Below are 14112 nucleotides of genomic sequence, written 5' to 3' on the forward strand. Positions count from 1 at the left end.
CCCCCACTTGAACCTCCCTCCCCCTGCCTTCCCCTTCCCACCCCTCTAGGTTGTTATAGAGCCCAGGTTTGAGTTTCCTGAGTCCAACAGCATTTTGTCGCTCACATTGTGATACACTTGAGATCCTAGTTCCCCTACCAGGGGAATCTGTGCCCTCTGCAGTGGAAGCATGGAGTCTTAACCACTGAACAACCAGAGAAGTCCTCAGTCAGTCAGTTCAGTTCAGTCCCTTAGTCGTGTCTGACTCTCTGCGACCCCATGGACTACAGCACACCAGGCTTCCCTGTCCATCACCAACTCCTGGAGCTTGCTCAAACTCATGTCCATCGAGTTGGTGATGTCACCCAACCATCTCATCCTCTGTCATCCCCTTCTCCTCCTGCCTTCAGTCTTTCCCAGTAACAGGGTCTTTTCCAATGAGTCAGTTCTTCATATCAGTGGTCCAAGTATTGGAGTTTCAGCTTCAGCATCAGTCCCTCCAACGAATATTCTGGACTTATCTCCTTTAGGACAGACTAGTTTGATCTCCTTGCTGTCCAAGGGACTCTCTAGAGTCTTCTCCAACACCACAGTTCAAAAGCATCAGTTCTTTGGTGCTCAGCTTTCTTTATAGTCCAACTCTCACATCCATACATGACTACTGGAAAAACCACAGCTTTGACTAGACAGACCTTTGTCGGCAAAGTAATGTCTTTACTTTTTAGCATGCTGTTTACGTTGGTCATAGCTTTTCTTTCAAGGAGCAAGCATCTTTTAATTTCATGGCTGCCATCACCATCTACAGTGATTTTGGAGCCCAAGAAAATAAAGTCTGTCACTGTTTCCATTGTTTCCCCATCTATTTGCCATGAAGTGATGGGACTGGATGCCATGATCTTAGTTTTTTTAATCTTGCACTGTTAAGAAAGTTCTAGGACCCACAACAGATTTCCCAACCTGGGGATCTGGCAAAGTGACTAAGATCCCCCAGGGAAGTCCTCAAGCTGTGCCTAAATTTTAATTTAAATTTAATTTAAATTTTAAAAGGAAAAGTATTTAAAAATGGTTAAATGTTTTTAAAAAAAAATATTACTGGTCTACCACTGCCTAGTATCATCTCTTATTTTAAGATTTGCATTTGAGCCCATACTTCCCCCAGAGACAAACAACTCACTCTCACACTTATTAGGATTTTCATTGGTACCAAAAGAATGTGGTTTGAATATATATGTCCATCGACTCAGGTCTTAAACTTGGCAGCCCACTGGACTATAGGAGTGTCAAACTCAATTGTTATCTATGGATGAAACATTGCTTGTGGGAATTTCTCCAGATTTTCATAGCCTACACAATTGTTAATGTGGGTGGACCCAGGGGGCAGAAGCTGGCCTGGCAGAGCCTGTGGTGGGCGAGAAAGTGAAGGGGAAACAGAATGCAGGTGTCAGCCCAGGCTCCAGCCCCACCAGACACGTGGCTCTTCCCATGGTGTGCGCGAGGGAGCCTGAGGCGGTCACCAGTCGGGGTCCGGCTGGGGGTGAGGAGGGGCAGCAGTACACCTGCTCATACATTTGCTCTCCTGACCCCTGGTGTTTGGGGCGGGGGGGGAGCAGAACAAGGAGAAGGAAAGGAAGGGCATGGGAAAGTGAGGGTATTTGTTCAGAGATGCTCGTGCTGTGGACGGAGGGGACCAGATGGCCTGCCTCCAGGCACCCCCTCTCCACGGAGCTCCTAATACAGGCCCTGGTCCCCACCTTGCCTCGTGCTGGCCCTGAGGGCTGCGGTGACCCTCTGGGAACCCACGGTCCCCGTCGGCCCGCCCTCCCGGCCCCGCCCCTCCTCACTAATCTGCTGCCACCACGTGCTGTCGGGTCCTCAGTCCGCAGGGCCCCTGGTACTTCCCTAGAGATTGCTCAGTGCCTCCACTCCCAAGCACCTGTCTAAGGGGGAGAAATCACGCCTGAGGGTGAGGAGCGAAGGACAAGAGGAAAACAGGATGGGGAGTGAGGATGGTCCTGGCAACAGGGGAGGAGGGGACAGGCAGCTCTAGGATGCAGTGGGGGGTGGGCGGAGGTCACAGGGGTTTGATACTGTCATCCTTCTGTCTGAGGAGCAAGCAGTGAGAATCAGCTTGCTAGAGGAGTATGGGAACATAATCTAGGGGAAGACTTCACTGGATCCAAATGCCTGGTGGTGTCTGGGGGTGCAGCCAGATGTCACAAGGGGCAGCAAGCCTCCAGGTGACTCTAGGGGCCAATTCCCACAACCCATGTGCAAGAGAAGCAGCCAATCCCCTTGGAATCTTTTTAGAAACACTCTTCTGAGGACCGTCAGTAGTAATTCTCCAACTTACATGCATATAGGAACTGCCCAGAAAACTTGCTAAAGATGCACATCCCAGGGCCCCACCTTCAGAGATGCCAAGCCAGTGGGCCTGTACTGGGGCCCAGGAATCTGCATTTTAATACAGTGCCCACCTCGAGTGATTCACATTCGCTTAGCCCAAGGACTGCGTGTGTGCGTTCATTCGCTCAGTCGTGTCCTACTCTTTGCGACCCCATGGACTATAGCCTACCAGGGTCCTCTGACCATGGAATTTTCCAGGTAAGAATACTGGAGTGGGTTGCCATTTCCTTCTCCAGGGGATCTTCCCAACCCAGGGATGGAAACTGAGTCTCCTGCCTGAATTGGCAGGTAGATTCTTTACCACAGTGCCACCTGGAAAGCCTAGCCCAAGGACTACCTCTTAGGAAATATTAAAGAGATTAAATTGCTGACCTAATAATCTTTTCTTACTTTTAAAGATAGCCAAATATCAAATAGGTTTTTTTGGTGTGTGTTTTAAACCACCTATGGTTTATTGCTTAGAATGCCCTCTCCCCATCTGGCCAGCAGAAATCCTATGTGTCTTTATTTTTTTTTGCTGCATGACATGTGGGATCTTAGTTTCCCGACCAGAGATCGAACCTGAGCCCCCTGCAGTGGAAGCACAGAGTCTTAACCACTGGCCCACCAGGGAAGTCCTTGACCCAGTATTCTTAAACAGCTTTGCAATCACTCATTTCAAACACACTGAAATAGGTGATCACAGTAATTAGGTGACAGCAAGAGCCCAGGTAGGAATGCCAAGCACAGAGATCAGGAGATGCTCCGAGTCCACGGGCAGGACCCCCTCCCCAAGCCTCAAACTTACCCTAAAGTGCCACCAATCATGGGTGGGACCCCCTCCCCAAGCCTCAAACTTACACTAGTGTGCCACCAATCAAGAACTCTAATCTGCAGAATCCACATCTGGGGGAGAAGGGACTGCAGATATTCCTATAGACTCTCCAATAAGCAAACCCACACCTCACTTTTTAAAACACATTTCAGATTGTCACAGGGGAGCATTCCAGACTTACCGAAGAATCATTTTGTTTCTGACATGAGTTTTATCTCTGTCCTAAATCCTTTTTGGAAGGAGGTAGGAAGTAACAGTTCACATCGTAAATCATGTGCCCAGTGATAACACAAAGAGATGACGTGAGTACACTGCCCCTACGTCAAACAGGCCCCTAGCTCAGCTTTCTCTGACAAGCTCCCATGGGATTTCAGGCAAGTCACATCACCTCTGGTATTTCTCTTCAGTCCAAAAAGAGAAATGTTATAAAAACAACCTCTCTTAGGAATAAGGCATAGATTAGTAAGTGACTCCCAAGTTCTGTTACAAAATAAAATCCTGACCCATGCAACATGTAACAATGTTCTCAGAAAAACACTATTAGGACTTTTACATAGTACATAGTACTTGAGGATCTTGCTTTTAAATAATCAAGAGAATTCACAGATATCAGAGTGAGGAGATGAAACTACAGCATTTTTAAACCACTTTTTAAAATTGAAGTATATCTAATTTACAAATTTCCTGTTAGTTTCAGGTGTACAACAAAGTGATTCAGTTATTCACACACATATGTCACTGTCCAGGTTTGTCATAGCTTTTCTTCCAAGGAGCAGGCATGTTTTAATTTCATGGCTGCAGTCACCATACACCCACCCACCCACGCGCACACACACACATATTCTTTTTCAGATTCTTTTCCATTACAGGTATCACAAGATTGTGAACACAGTTCCCTGTGCTATACAGTAGGTCCTTACTGTTTATCTATTTTATACATAGTAGTTGTATCTGTTAATCCCTGCTAATGCCTAATTTATCCCCATCTCTTCAGTAACCATAAATTTGCTTTCTATGCCTGTGAGTCTATTCTGTTTTGAAAATAAGTGAAATTGTGTCTTTTTTTTTTTTAGATTACATATAAGTGATGTCATATGATATTGAAACTACAGTATCTTTTTAAGTGTTTGAACTTACCAAGGAAATACACAGATAATGTTTTAATACACTTTGGGGGTGCTTACTCAGTGGCAGGTAACTCAGTTGACCCATACCAGGGCCACTGCTGGGCTCCTGAGAACCACCCACAGATGGTTCTATGCTATGGACTCAGCTCTGTGCAAAGTGCTGTCATGGATGAAAGAAAAATTTGACCCATTCTGCCTTCAACAGGCTTATGGTCCTCCTGGCAAGGCAAGACCTGGACAGGGCAAAGGATAAGAGGAGATGTAACCCAGAAAGGCTGTGGACTCAGGTGGTCGGAGCACAGGAGGCTGATCTGCAGGTCAGAGGCTCAGCCTTGTGGTGGGCACATCAGCTCATTCTGCTCATCTCACAGAGACGGCTCCTGGCCCCACCAGGATGGCACAAGGGCACATGTGTGGATCAGAGCCAACTCACGGCCCAGCGGGTACCCAGCTCCCTGCCACCACTTGGCCAGTACCGGGTCCTGGGGGCAAGACCAGCTGAGTCCTCCCAACTGAAAGCAGAGCCCACCTCCACACCATCCTCCTCTATAAACAGAACAAAAGCCATTTGTTCACTTCTCACAGCTGGATGGGGTATGAACTGAAAGACAGTCAGGCATGGGAGGACAGCCTGGACCCCAGAGGCTCCTTCCTGGAACATGGTAAAGGATTCCCAGCCATGACCATCAGGTATCTGGGCCGGGGCTCGAACTTTATAAACCATCACATGCTTTGCCCCCACAATTCTCCTTTTAAGAAATGACTCTGAGGTTGGGCTTCTCAAGGTGCACCTACAGAACTGGGAAATCACAAGGGTGACTAGAAAAACAGGTCATATTAGGAAACAAATTTAGACCCTGCTAGGCTACCCAGCTTTTCCCTGCAGGAATTCCCAGAGCCTTTAAAACTCTTTGCTCTATATTGTAAATCTTCAAGGGAAATGCACAGTATGCAGCAGTTTTCCAAAGATATCTGGCCACTGAAGATGTTCCTAAAGAGTGTTCCAGGAAACAGAGTTTGGGAAACACTGCCTTTAAGGCACTAAACCTGGGTGGAAGGTTCATTGCAGCCTTAATAATTGCAATTATCATCATCACTATCGCCACAACAGACAGGAAACAATGATAACTTTAAACCACACTCAGCCTTCAACCCCATAAACACAGGCACCAACCAACCAAGGCAGTGGGCACAAGGGGCCCCCAGGTCAAGTGTTCTTCCCCAAAAGGGACCCAGCGCCCCACCTTGTAAAAAGATGGGGGAACCCCACAACTCATACCCTCTTAAAATCTACATCCCTGCCTGAAGGAGAAACGTCATTACTGGGTAAGGGCACCACCTGATACACAGTATTAATAAACTGTTTGACCCTCTTGAAGCTAAAAGCAAAGGTGACAGATAATGACCTCAAAATAAAAGCCTCTGCCATGATTTGTAAAAGCTCTGTCCACTCTTTGTAGTTTGTGACAATTACTGTTGACCCCTGAACAACAAAGGAATTAGGAGCACCCACCATCCACCCAGGTGAAAATCTGAGTAGAATTCATCATGGGCCCTCAGTGTAAAGACAGCTTCTATGTATCTATGGATTCAATCAACAGGAGGTGGTGTAGTTCCGTAGTATCTACTGCAGAAAAAAATCCACATCAAAGCAGACCCGTGCCGTTCAAGAAGCAAATGTTTATGTCTTGGGACCTGCCTGGTAGTCCTGTGATTAAAACCGTGCACTTCCATCGCAGGGGGCATGGGTTTGATCCTCGCTCAGGGAACTAAGATCTCACATGCTGTGCAGCACAGCTAAAAAATTAATGATTAAAAACTGTAATTAAAAAATGTTTATGTCTTGAATTCAACTGGGCCTTTTCAAGCTGTACTTAAAAAATTAAAAAACTCTGCCCTGTCCTTCAAGTTAACCCTTAAACCTAAGTTCCTTAAAGCTGTATTTAAATTCCTGGCATTTGAAACTCACATAGTATATATTTAACTTTTGCCCTCATTAAATAAAGTACATAAATGTCTGGACAAAGTTTTTAAAAAAGAAAATCCAAACTCTCCTACTCATCCCTCCCCTCTTCCTGTCTATGCTCCAGGGAATTTCATTAAAGATTGATTAGTGCTCAGAAGTAGAGCTAACCCTCCTGGGCTGACTCCAGCTCTCTTATCGGCTGCCCATCTCCTAGAGTCTGCGCTGGCTCCTGCTGACCTCCGCAGGAACTGGCTAGGAAGGGGACAGGGTTCCTGAGGGAGGGGGCAGATTAAGGATGAACTATTCCTCCATATTTTACAGCTACTGCTACTGACAATGTGAGCTCAGGCTGCTCCCTGTAAAACCAGACCCACATAATGGGAGGGTAGGATGACAGGGACCATCAGAAGGGCTGGGGAACAAGCGAGACCAGATAAAAACTCCAATTCTCCCCACACTCAGATTGGTGGTATTTGTGGTAGATCAACTGACACTGAGCACCAAATCTGAGATTAACAATTAAGAAAAGACAGAAAGGCTGGTCCCTGACCTCGACAAACTCACAACCAGAGACAGACATGGTGTGAGGAGGTATAAGGAGACATAAGAAGTGAGAAAGTGTGAGGTGATGTGAGGAAACCTGAGGAAATGTGAGGAGGTGAGAGGAGACATGAGAAGTTGTAAGGAGATTTGAGGAGGTGAGAGGAGACATGAAGAGGTGTAAGGAGACCTGAAGAGGTATAAGGAGGTGTGAAGACTTGGGAAGAGGTAGGAGATGTGTGGAGGTGAAAGGTGTGAGGCAATTTGAGGTGGTGTGAGGAGACATGAGGAGGTGTGAGGAGATGTGTGGAGGTGTGGGGTGTGAGGTGGTGTGAGGAGACATGAGGAAGTGTGAGGAGACGTGAAGAGGTGTGAGGAGACATGAAGAGGTATATGGAGATGTGTGGAGGCACAGGGTGTGAGATGATGTGAGTTGGTGTGAGGAGACATGAAGAGGTGTGAGGAGACATGAGGAGGTGTGAGGAGATGTGTGGAAGTGTGGGATGTGAGATGATGTGAGGAGGTGTGAGGAGACGTGAGGAGGTATGAGATGTGTGGAAGTGTGGGGTGTCAGATGATGTGAGGTAGTGTGGGGAGACATGAAGAGGTATGAGGAGACGTGAGAAAGTATGAGGAGATCTGTGGAGGTGTGAGGTGATGTGAAGAGGTGTGAAGAGACATGAGGAGGTACAAGGTGATGTGAGGAGGTGTGAAGTATGAGAAAGTGAGATTATGGGGAGATGAGGCTGTCTGAGGGGAACCTGGACTCCCCAGGATGGGTCAGGGGGGCAGCAGGCTAGGCTGGGATGCGAGTCCAGGTGAGGAAGGAGGCAGCAGCCTGAAGTCAGTTAAGGCAAGTGCATGCCCCTGGTAAGAGATCACAGAAGGTTTTCAGTAGAATTAACACGATCACAAATCAGAGCTGTGCTTCAAGGTCGGGGGTGGGGGTGGAAGGGGGCCAGAGTCAAAGGACCAGACTAGCAGTTCGGAGAGAAGTTTGTCAAAACAGAGGTGGGTGTTTATATGGAAATTGAAGACGGAATGTAGTTGAGGGGATGCCTGGGTCTGGGGGCTTGGGGAGAAATGGGGTGACTGTCAAGGGTTCCAGGATTTCTTCTGAGGGTGACAAAAAGTGTTATGAACTTTTATGAAACAAACAGACTCAAAGACATAGAGAACAGACTTGGGGTTGCCAAGGGGGATGGGGTGGAAGGGATGGACTGGGAGTTTGGGGTTAGCAGGTACAAACTATTACATTTAGAATGGATAAACAAGGTTCTACTGTATAGACAGGGAACTACATTCAACATCCTGGAAGGTAAACCATAATGGAAATGAATACAAAAGAGTGTATGTATGTATGTATGTATGTATGTATGTATGTATGTATGTATGTGTGTGTATGTATATGAGTGTGTGTGTGCATAACTGAGTCACTTTGTTGTACAGCAGAAATCAACACAACTTTGTAAATCAACAATACTTCAACTTTTTTTAAATGTTCTGAAACCGATGGTGGTGATGGCTGTACAAGTCTGTGAACATCCAACTTTAAATGGGGAACTGTATAGAGTGTGAATTTGTCTCAATCAACATAAAGTAGCAGAAAGGCAGGAAAGAGGCAGGCAGAAGAGGGGCCCGGGAGCAGCACATGGGTGGGAAAATGGGGAGAAGGAAACCTGGGTGCAGGACCATCAGGGTGTTGGATGCAGCCCAGAAGAGGGACAGGATAACTGCAGAGAGCTGGGCCTGGCTCTGGCAGATGGGAACACGCCTGCAGGAGGAAGTGGGGAATGCTGGACGGAAGGAGGCAGGAGGAAGTGGGAGTGGGGAGTCTATTCTAGCGCATCAGCTACTCTTTAAAAATGTCTTTGTGAAATGAAAGAGAGATTATTCAAGGGCACTAGGACCAGGTTTAAGATCAGCAGTACAGCCCCGGGATTACAGAGCAGGCGGAGGGAGAGGCGGGAGGCTGGGACGCAGAGGACAGAGAGGAGCTGAGGAGCAGTTTCCATGGAAACTCCCATCCTGTGGTGGGAATAATGCATCTTCCTCTCACGGATGCCTGGTGGTCTCAGCATCATTTCCATGGCCTTTAAAAGTCCTACCTATAACAGATGCCCATGACAGGAAAGTCAAGTGACATTCTGAAGATTTAATTCAGGTTTGGGGAAGCAGAAAGATCACCCCCAAGTTGGCCTGAAGGAGGCGGGGGTGGGAGGGGGACAGCACACCTCTGTTCCCAGCCACCCCCGACTCTCCTTCCCCCCCCCCCCCCCCGGCCCCTCAACCAGATGCAGGCTCTGTGCCCTCTTGGCAACCTCAGGCCCTTCCCATCACCTCTCAGATGACGCAGGAGGGCCCAGAGAGCCGCAGTCTATGACGTACTCTCTTGACAGAAGCACAAAGATTCCAGAAGCAGCCGCTGCCCTGGGCCTCCCTCCCCTCATAAATCACAGCCCCTGTCCGCCTCACTGATTCTATTCCCATCGTTTGAAGTTCTGCCTGCCTGCCTTTTCCTCCTACCAACCCCAGCTGGCCTTTGCTGCTTCACAGTAATTTCTCCCCAGGTCATGCTGGCTGTTTTCTGGCAGGAAGGTCTGAGGCTCTTTCCTGTGGGGATGACAGCGTCCCTTGTGCATTAAGCAAAGCTAAACAAAAGTAACCTCTTCTGTCCCCAGAGGCAGCGGCTGTGATGGCTCAATGAAGCACAATGCTCCAGACCTGTACGTGATTCACAATTTCTCTAGGTAGCCACTTTGCTTTACAAAGTCCAGCCCCTGCCCCCCTCCCCAAGGCACGACCCATGTCAACAGAATTTCCATTTTGGTGCCACCACCTCCTGAAGCGCTGTCCCCTTAGAAGCAAAGAGGCAGGTGGACACTTTGCAACCTTCCCACCCTGAACAGGCTTCAGACCCCAGGCCCAGGCTGGACTCTTGGTCCCACATCTGTGATCCTACCAGGGGGCTAAGGCCCCTGGAGACTCTCACAGCAACTGAGAGGGTCTGCAACCCTATGTGCACCAAACACAGACCCATGTCTAAACCAATCTCTGCCACCCCCATACTATTGTTAAGTGTATGTATGCAAATTCGTTTGAAAATGTTACACATTTATGGCAGGTTTAAACTTTACTATAAACCATGTCACCTACACAAAGAAATAACCTAACCAAAACTCTTGAACCTACTATGAAGTTCAGTTCCTTTGACACTGTTCTGTTTGCTCCAGGGCATTTTCTTTTATTTATTTTTTTAAAGATTTTATTTTGATGTAGACCATTTTTAAAATCTTTATTGAATTTGTTACAATACTGCGTCTGTTTTATGTTTTTGGTGTTTTTTGGCCATGAGGCATGTGGGATCTTGGCTCCCCAATCAGGGATTGAACCCACACTCCCTACATTGGAAGGTGAAGTGTTAACCACTGGGTTTCCAGAGAAGTCCTGAATTTTATTTCTAATGAAAAGATAAAACACACCATTGAAGCCCCCAGCATCTCTCTCTCCTTGGCTCTGATCCCACAGAACAGAGAGAATGTCCACCTGACTCGGGTGTTCTGAGAGCCAGCAGGCTCCTACTTTTAAGAGGATAAATAATACATAGTCCGGTCTTGCATGGTGTCTCACTTAGAACCAATGGTTTCCATCCCCTTCTGCAACTTGTCTGTTCACCTGTCATGCGGAGTTTGCAATGTATCGATGCCGAAACACGTGGCTCTCCTTCACGTGTTCTCACTAAAGGCGGTATCCCACTGTCTGTAGGTCACAGATGTGTGTCCATTTCAGCAGACAGACATCTAAGGATTATTAAGAGTGTGGGAATTCCCTGGTAACTCCAGCGGTTAGGACTCAGCTCACAGACAGGGCCCAGGTTTGATCCCTGGTCAGAGAACTAAGATCCTGCAATCCATGCAGGATGTATTTAGATATACATAAAACTTAAAAGGGGGCTTCCCTGGTGGCTCAGATGGTAAAGAATCCACCTTCAATGTGGGAGACCCAGGTTTGACCCCGGGGTCAGGTAGCTACCCTGGAGAAGGAAATGGCGGCCCACTCCAGTATCCTTGCCTGGAAAATTCCGTGGACAGAGGAGCCTGACAGACTATAGTCGACGGGGTCACCATGACAAAGAGTCAGATATGACTGAGTGACTAAGCAAACACACACACCAAAAAAAAAAAAATGTTAAAAAAAAGTGTGGACTCTGGAGCTGGTTTCCCTGGGCTTGAATCCTGGCTCTACCAGTGATCAGCTGTGTGACTTTAGAAAAAGTTACCTAACCTCTCTGTGCTTCAAGAGCCTCATCTGTAAAATGAAACTAATAACAGTGCCCATCTCAGAGGTTTCTCTGAGGATGAGGAGAACTCACACAGAGCACTCACCTATCAGACACCTTCTCAGTGTTTACGTGCGTGGCCTCTGCTGATCTGATTATTATTAGTTCCGGCTTTTGCTCTCAAACCACGAGTCTAAGCGCACAACTACCAAACTGTGATCATAAATGCTTTCTTGACCATAAAAGGCATTTTCGTACTCAAAAAGGCTAGGAACCACTGACACATTCACCATGTGTGCTCGTGATCCCTCTGCGCTGCCCACTTCCTGATATATTGGGGAAATTATGCAAAGCCTGAGGCCACGGGCTCCCTGGCTGACAGTCATTAGTCTGTGTTTCCACATGCTGAGCATCCTCCTTCACCAGAGCAGGGTGGCTCAACCTGCATTTTGTTTCATTTCTGGAACCTGCTGAATCCAAATGTAGATGTCTCCCTTTCTGTAGCAATCCCTGAAGAGCAAGACGGGTCCAGCATTTCAGGTCTCCTCTCTGAGACCACAAGGGCCGAGGTGACGTCTCTACGTCTGTGGACACTGGCCATGTGTTTAAAGCCATGAGATATATGAAATAGACAACCACCAGAGACCTATGACATAGCAGAGGGAACTCCACTCAGTATTCTGTAATAACCTAAACGGGAAAAGAATTTGAAACAGAATAGATATATGTAAAATGGAATCAGTTTGCTGTAAACCCGAAACACATTTTTTAATTAATTCATTTTAATTGGAGAATAATTACTTTATAATATTGTGATGGTTTTTGCCATACATACAACAAGAACCAGCCACAGGTATACATATGCCCTCCCCCCATTTCTGAACCCCCCTCCCATCTCCCTCCCCACCCTATCCCTCTGGGTTTTTCCAGAGCACCGGTTTTGAGTGCTTCATGAATTGAACTTGCACTGGTCATCTATTTTACATATAGTAATGCACATGTTTCAATGCTATTCTCTCAAATCATCCCACCAGTGCCTTCTCCCACTGAGTCCAAAAGTCTGCTCTTTACGTCTGTGTCTCCTTTGCTGCCCTTCATGTAGGATCGTTGGTACTGTCTTTCTAAATTCTATATATATGTGTTAATATACAGTATTTGTCTTTCTCTTTCTGACTCACTTCACTCTGTATAATGGCATCAGGTTCATCCACCTCATTAGAACTGACTCAAATGCATTCCTTTTTATAGCTAAGTAATATTCCATTGTATATGTGTACCACAACTTCCTTATCCATTCATCTGCCAATGGACATCTAGGTTGCTTCCATGTCTTAGCTATTGTAAATAGTGTTACAATGAACACTGAGGTACATGTGTCTCTTTCAATTCTAATTTTCTTGGGGTGTATGCCCAGCGTTGGGATTGCTGGGTCACATGGCAGTTCTAGTCCCAGTTTTTTACGGAATCGCCACACTGTTCTTCATAGTGGCTGTACCAGTTTGCATTCCTACCAACAGCTAAAACAAAATTGTAAATCAATAAAATTTTTAAAAAAATTTTTTTAAGCCATGGAACCCCATGATAGAAAAAGGTGTATGCTGCCCACATCATGACATTCTGGGTGCAGCAGCCAGGAGCCAAGGCATGCTCTGTGTCCCCACCTGGCTGGGTGTGACAGCCCCCCAGGGAGATGACTAGCTCCCAAGGTCAGGTCTTCACCCTGTCACCTCCTGCCTTTGAACCTGGCAAGTGCAGGGCTCAAGGAGCGAGTCCTGCTCACTGCCCAGTCTCACACTGACCGCTGGGACACAGAGCCCCCTTAGGCGAGCTGCTTTCATATGCGAGGGGCTTCTCAGGTGGCTCAGTGGTAAAGAGCTCACGTGCCAATGCAGGAGACAGGGGTTTGATCTCTGGGTCAGGAAGATGCCCTGGAGGAGGAAATGGCAACCCACTCCAGTATTCTTCCTGAAGAATCCTGTGGACAGAGGAGGGCTACAGTCCATGGGGTCACAGTCGGCCACGACTGAGAATGCAGGTTTCACATGTGATCTTGGGATCAACAATGACGCTGCCTCTTCTCTGAACCTCAGTAAAGCCCAGAACTCCCTGGGAGCATCCTCAGCCTTCATCCACCCTCCTGAGAGCTTACCCGCCCAGTCCTGTCCTGTCCAGCTGAGCCAGCACCCGATAGCCCTCCTTAGGTTCATGCACATTTGCACCCTACCCCCACAGTCAGCCTGGGAGCCCCAAGCAGGCAGGAACTCAGCCTCATACCTACCCCCCACTCCTCTCAGGGCCCTCTCATAAACGATGAAGGGACGAGGTCTCAGTGGAGAAGGGCATCTCCACCTGACCCCTCCCTTCCTGAAAGCGCCTCTCCTCTAGTTCCCAGTGGTTCAGCCAAGCTCCTCTCTCCTCCAGCCCTGCCCCAGCGACTCACCAGAGCCTTCCTGTCCCCATCAACTGAACCGTGGCTCCGTCTACCCACGCAACACCCTCCAGGCAGCCCTGCAAGCTCACGGCTCCACAGTGGCCAAGTCAGGCCCGCAGGCACCACCCATGAGGGCTGGTGACCATCTCAAGGCCTTGAAGGGTACGCTCATCCAAACAGCCTCAAAGTCACCTAACACAGCACCAAACCTGGCCTTCAGTCGCCCTGCTTTTTTGAGTGGCCTCTCTGGCCCCCCGAACATCTCTGTCCAGGTGTGGAGCGGGCCAGACTGCCATGAGCTTGCCATTTTTGCTGTTGGCTGCACTTGGCTTACTGCATCTTAGTTCCCCAACCAGGGACTGAACCTGGGCTCTCAGCAGTGAAAGCCCTGAGTCCTAACCACTGGGCTTCCAAGAATTCCCTGAGCCTGCTTTTCTTCTCGTCCCTGAGGCACCTTCCCGGGCCTCAGTGCTTCCCGTAAGATAAGGGGGTCAGAACTAGAGTTCATCACGGTGACTTCTGCTTTTCAAACTGTGACGCAAACTTCTCAAGAGGGCAGCCCCACAGGGACTG

The 14112-nt window shown here is 47.9% G+C and overlaps 1 protein-coding gene across 2 annotated transcripts in view; it reads right to left on the minus strand.

Moving 5' to 3' along the window:
• Positions 1 to 14112, minus strand: part of GPR137B (G protein-coupled receptor 137B) — a 57110-nt gene that overhangs the window by 32384 nt on the left and 10614 nt on the right. The gene's annotated exons all lie outside the window — the stretch shown is intronic.

This window comes from Odocoileus virginianus, chromosome 7 (assembly GCF_023699985.2).
Source record: "Odocoileus virginianus isolate 20LAN1187 ecotype Illinois chromosome 7, Ovbor_1.2, whole genome shotgun sequence".
NCBI lineage: Eukaryota > Metazoa > Chordata > Mammalia > Artiodactyla > Cervidae > Odocoileus > Odocoileus virginianus.